Consider the following 6,195-nt stretch of genomic DNA (forward strand, 5'->3'; position numbering starts at 1 on the left):
CACACCTGAGGGAGCAATAAGCAAAAAAATAAAACCAGCTTGGGACTCATCCACAGGAATTTCTGTGGGATATCACTCTGAACTGGGCTTTCAGAGAGCAATTTGAAGTGGCACCACTCAGTCCTGCAATAGTTGCCACAGGCTTCTGGGATGACTAGCTCCCTGCTTTGTGCCACTACTGAAAGCAAAGGGACACTCTGTTTTAGATAACCTTGTAAATATCAGGCAGTCAATTGTGTTAGCTGTATGGGTATGACAACACCAGGAGCCCAAAAACACAACCAAAGCTGCAATGCATTCGAAAAAGAATGAAAGCATAGTACGCCTTCCAATGAGGTTAAGATGTATTATTTGAAGGGGTTGAAAATAAACTTGTTTTAATCGAAGTATTTTGGGGAGGAAGAGTCTTTGGACTGAAGACTGTTTGTTAATATAGCAGTAAGTATGAATTCTGTCACTGAAATGAATGTATTTAACAGTGTGAGCAACAAACCATAGAAATGTCTTAGCCATGGATATGCTCACTTTAACCTCATTTGACCTTTGAAAAATTGTTTATCTCAAATATTTCTTTGAGCTGCAGGTTTGACTTACAGACTTCAGCCAGAAATATTCAAGTCACTCGGTTTGTATCAAAGAGGTAAGGCTCAGAGTTTTGCAGTGTTATAGCTTTTAGAGTATAGGAATCTTATGTTACAATGCATGGTTACATTACTAGACCCAGATCACAGCTTGTATCCATCTTTCAGGCGAGAAAAATTGACTTTGGCTGTTTCTTAGCTCTACAAGTGTTAAGCTTTTTTCCAGTAAGGTGTTCAAGGCTTTTGAGGTTTTAATGGTTCATAGGATTGCAAAGCATGTCATGTTAATCAAATGCAAGTGCTGAAAGAAGTCTGACAATTAGTGCCAAAATGCAATATTGGCAATAGTGCCAAAATATGGAATATTAAATGAAACTGTTAAGTGTTTGTTTAAAGATGTTAAGCAAAATTCTAAAAATCATGACTAAATATACTTCATGACTAAATATACTTCATGTCACCATGTTTAAATAACTTTACACAGCAATTAGTGCAGAAAACTAGCATGATGATCACAGGAATTCTTATCGTCATGCTTCCTTGATGTATTGCATTAAAAATTATGGTATCTTGAGGATTGCACATAAAAAATATTACTGATACAAGATAAAACCAGAATTAAACCAGTGAACTCTGCTTATAGCTTCTCATACAGTACTTTGTCTGCAACATTGCTAATCCATGGCAATCTGTTACATCCATACATCTCCTGAGGCTTTCAAACCCACTGCCTTGCACTTTCCATGAAAATCTATGTAGAACCTTGAATATTCAAGTTGAATCCAGTTTAATTTTCCTTCTGTAATTAAGTCTAAAAGTGATATAAAGGATTGGTTCTTACTCTGCAACTTGGAACTAGCTGCTAAAATTACATGGAATAACTGATAAACCCATGAAAATTAGGTATGCAGGCAATTTAAATATTCAGGTTTTTCTCTTCTCTTTTGAGATCCTTTTTAATCAGGCCTAGTTTCTATTTGCATGTGGAGAAAGTCAATAATGATGATAATAATAATAATAACAACAACAAATCTAGTGTAATTTCTGCTTTTATACTGATCTAACAATATGCATGTGCATGAGTTTGACGTAAAAACTGTTGAACATTTTTGAGCATAGGCAAGAATGTTTGTGGTGACTGAAGTACTGAATGGCCTTAGCTAAAAGATACAGTGAGACAGTAAAAAATATTAGTTCTGGAAGAAATCTGATATTTGGTACAGACTGTAAATGTGTATTTCTAAAGTCAAGTGAAATCTTGGCAGCTATGTTTCTTAGAATATATATGATAGAGAAGTTCCTCATTAGATTATTAGAATCTGTAGTCATAAAAATTAGAGTTTATATCCCTCTTGCAGCTTTAAAAGCATCATAAGGTGCAACACTGATCACTGCTGAACAATCCTCAGGAGATCTGGACAGAAGGAACTTGAAGAATGAAAAAGAAAAGACATCAGAAAATCCCAAACTCGTAAGTATGCCAAGTCAGACTTAAAATGCCTATTCCTTTAAGTTTCTCAAACTTTGCTTTATTTCTTTGTTTGCTACAATATAAACTTTAAAGCAGTGATATGGTTAATCTCATATCACATATACTTTAATTCTTGACAAGTGCTTTCTGATGATAATTCTTTATTACAAAACTCAGCTTGGTTTCTCACTGGAAACAACTTCATCTGAACAACAAAAACAGTTTGATAAAGAAAGAATTGAGCTTTATGACTGGCGATTAATACCATTAACCCTGGTTCAGTGAAGATTTCTGATGAACAAGTTCAATTCATTAGGTCAGCTATTGTTTGATCTAAATTATGCATATATTATGTAATTGCCATAAAATTGTTCTGAAGAAAGTTGAAGACTTTAGTGGCAGGAATTTGAATCTTAATGGAAAGCTCTCAGGAGGGAAGTTGACATGTCTAATAAGAAGCATAGAGAGAGCTTTCTATATCATAGTACCTTTCTGTCAGAATTGAGTGGGCTCATTAGAACTTCTAAAACACATTGCCTTAGTAGGCTGACAATTATTAGTGAATAATGGAAACACATAAGTGAAAATCTAAATGGAAACCTATGGAGTTTTTGTAGCCTAAAATTGGTTTATTGCCTTACTAACATAGGCTATAGTAACACTCTGCAACCTCACCATTAAAGGGTGGGATTTTTGGTGGGCTGGTAATGCAAGGTGCTGAAAGAGATTTGTCTTTTAAGACCATTATCCACTGGCTAATGCACTGGGTTGTAGCCAGCTAATGAAAACAAGGTGGGATGAGCCCTGGGAGAGGCAGAAGAACAGAGCAGAATTTTATAAGCATGTACAGCTGAGGAAATTGTACTTAAAGGCAAAAGCACAGGTTTTAAATTCATTGGAATTTTCTTGAGAGCTGTCAAATTATTGTCGATATATGTAGTCAATTACTGTGGAAACTAGCATGTTTCTTTTCTCTTCAGTCTAATTTTGGCTATCTCTTGTGTGAGTAGAAGAGGAAAGCTGAATCTTAACCTAAGAACATACTGCAAGTCAAAATAATTAAGCCAAAAAAATTGTTTTTAAAGTGACTGCTAAGTATTCATAAGTGCTGAAATGAAATTTTAAGAAGTGGATTTTTTACATGACTCTCAAACTTTAAAATGGCCTAAATAATCTTTGATATTGTGTTTGGAGCACTTCAGAACATTTTCCTGTTTAGTTAGTAATTACCTAAAGGTGGGAGCTATTAGCTGCTGCCAGCTTAAAGAGAAATGGACAGTGAAATACTTGGCTAATGAATGGTATTTTCACCAGGAATGTCAATAGCAATTGTCTACCATATGTAAACCACAGAAAAGATTAATGGTGTTGAAATTGCATCATGATATTTTTCAAAATTCCAGAATTTGTAAATGTTAGGTTTTCCTGAGGAAGAAAGTTCTACTCAGGTCTTTTAGGGATAAGAGATTGTTATTTGGGGGTGGAAAAAACTATCTTTCTGGTTCAAATATATTTTAAGCTCTTTTGCCAGCTTACAGTATGCAAACATGGGCATGAAAATTTTTTTGGCTATACCTCAAGAAGGTATAGAACTAGCACAGAACTCTGGATTTCAGCACCTCTATGCCTTTGTTCTGTGGCTTATAAGATGTGCATCTATTATCAGTTCAGTGTTACTGTATATAAAACATCTTTCGCTATCTGGAATACAGTTTTGGTATAATATCACCAAATATCAGAATAGTAATTACTATGTGCATCTGGAGCAATTCTCATTATTCTTGCTCATGTTCAACCCAGGAATAAATTTGCTACGCTTCTCAATTTTTTTCTCAGACTACCTAAAAAACCCTAAAGTGTTAGATTGTTTCAGACTATATATAAGTGTATGCCAGATTGCCAGAGAGATAATTGAAATTTGGCCAGTAAAACTGAATCTTTCTTAAGAAAAAACTTTGGAAAAGTTTGTTTTGAAGACACTTAGCAAAATATTCAGACTTTTCAGACCATGAAAGAAAACATGGTACACAGCTGCACAGGTAATACACAGTGCAAACACTGCTGTCTCTTTACAGGAGCACTTCACACCAATGGCCATAACATTTGGGAATAGGGAGTTACAAGATGGATGGCATAAGATCTGTTGCATTTTGAGGATGAAGGAAGCCCCAGGAAAACCCTGTGGGGCAGCACTGCAGCAAAGGACCCATGGGATGGGTTGGAGGATGTGGTTGTGTGGATGCAGGCAGATGTAGCACCAGCATCCTTATAGGGTGGCTGTCTCCCAGAGCTCTGGTCTCAGTCAGGATCCAAAATCCAGGATTTCTTCCATGTGGAAAATAAAGGACTACTCTTTGAAAACCCATTCTGTAACGCAAAACAAAGCCATACAGCTTTCGGATTTGAAACATAGCAACCAGGGCTGGTGCAAAAGCATGGAATTCCTACAGTTTTTCTATCCTGTTAACTCACTCCAGGTGTTAGAGCAGAGGGACCATTATGAAAAATATATGTCTTGTCAAATTCTAGCTCCTTTTTCACTACACAGTTTATGAAACAAATGGTTTCCTTAATTTAGTATGCTGTCAGGCTTTTCTTCTCATGTTCATTGATATTTTTTCCTAGATGCAAATTCCAGTAACAGGATTATACTTATGCTAATTGAGACAATTTAAAGTTCTGGGTTGTGATGGGGGAAAGGAGGTTTTTTTCTGTTGGTGAGACATTAGCTTTTGAGCTTCTGATTAGAACCAGTAAGGAGTTGTAGGATTTTTACTTTTTTTTCTCTCTAGGTAGAAATATAAAATTGTGAATTAGAGTAGTCTGAAGACACAAGTGGTAAATATTCTGGAATCCCAACAGGAAGCAAGTAACCACAGTCTTAGCAGAATTGTATCATATGGAGATCTGTCTTCACCTTTCAAGCTGAGAGTAATTTTTCCATTAAAGCAAAAATTGCATTGTAAAATCTTTTCAGACTTACACCTACTAAATACATTTCATATCTTATTTTAGTACTTTTTCTCCTTAATTTCAACTTGGACAGAGTTGAATCACTTCAGCTGGCAAATGCAGCAGTACCATAGGGCTTTAGACAAGGAACGAAGTAGCAAAAGGATCTCAGCCGACTACCAGCTTTTATCACTGTGATACAGAACAAAATGTCATCAGTTTCAGCTATGTTTGCACTCAGTCTGATATTGCTACCCACAAGGCATCTGCTGCAAGATTTAATTTTGTCACACTGGTAAATGTTTTTACCAGGGGAAATAGTTGAATGTGTGCAGTTAATGATAGGACACGTCTGCTGTTCTGCTGTCAAAAGCATCCATCTAGACGTAAATATTTTACATAAGCTTAAAAAGACAAAGGCTAACATGATTTCTGCTATTTGTACACACATCAGTGCTGCAAAGGGTGAAACATCAGTCACATTTCTCTAGAATTGACTAAGGATATGAAAATCTCTAACAGCTTGCTACTCAGATTGCCTGCACACAACTCCTGGCCTCTCTTATTAAGAAAGATGCAATCTCTGTGGGGAGAAAGAGATAAAAGACCAGAGAGAGGAAGATAACACACCCATCTGTTGGAGATTCAGAGTTGCTCTTCATTTTTCATTATGTGCTGTAAAGGATCCTGTTCATCAGACTAAAAATTTAATGGGTGTATGGCACACACAGGGAAATAGATATCAACTAAGTAAAAAAGACTTTGGCTTGGAGAATCGTTTGAAAAAAGGTAACACACTATTTGAATAAAGGAACAGACAAAAGGTCCAGCAGAGAGCCGCCTGTGTTCCTAAGTGACCTTTTGCTGTTTAAGATGTACAGATCAGAACACTCTGTGTTGTTGTTTAACTGTGCATTGCCTTTGCCTTTGGCACTTGTATTTCTTATGTACTTCAAAAGCTTGAAAACTGAAATAATGGAAATAACTGGAATATAAGGCTTTTCTTCTTAGCTTTTTCATTTTCTTTGTATTTATATCAAATAACCATTTTCCCCTTTGCCAGTTAATTTTAATCTGAAAGAAAAAAGAAACTTTGAAAAAAAAGTGAATTTTAGGTTTTTGGGGTTTTTTGTCACTCACAACTTGTTGTCACCTTGTAAGAGCATACAGACTGCTAAAATTTGAATTTTA

The 6,195-nt window shown here is 35.8% G+C and overlaps 1 long non-coding RNA gene across 1 annotated transcript; it reads left to right on the plus strand.

The window, feature by feature from the left end:
• Positions 1-577: 577 nt before the first annotated feature.
• On the plus strand, positions 578-4,374 carry LOC135442820 (uncharacterized). Its single transcript, XR_010438723.1, has 3 exons — positions 578-640; positions 1,940-2,052; positions 4,128-4,374. It is a non-coding gene; the product is annotated as an uncharacterized LOC135442820 (long non-coding RNA).
• Positions 4,375-6,195: the final 1,821 nt, after the last annotated feature.

The sequence above is a fragment of the Zonotrichia leucophrys genome, chromosome 1 (genome assembly GCF_028769735.1).
Source record: "Zonotrichia leucophrys gambelii isolate GWCS_2022_RI chromosome 1, RI_Zleu_2.0, whole genome shotgun sequence".
Taxonomy (NCBI): domain Eukaryota; kingdom Metazoa; phylum Chordata; class Aves; order Passeriformes; family Passerellidae; genus Zonotrichia; species Zonotrichia leucophrys.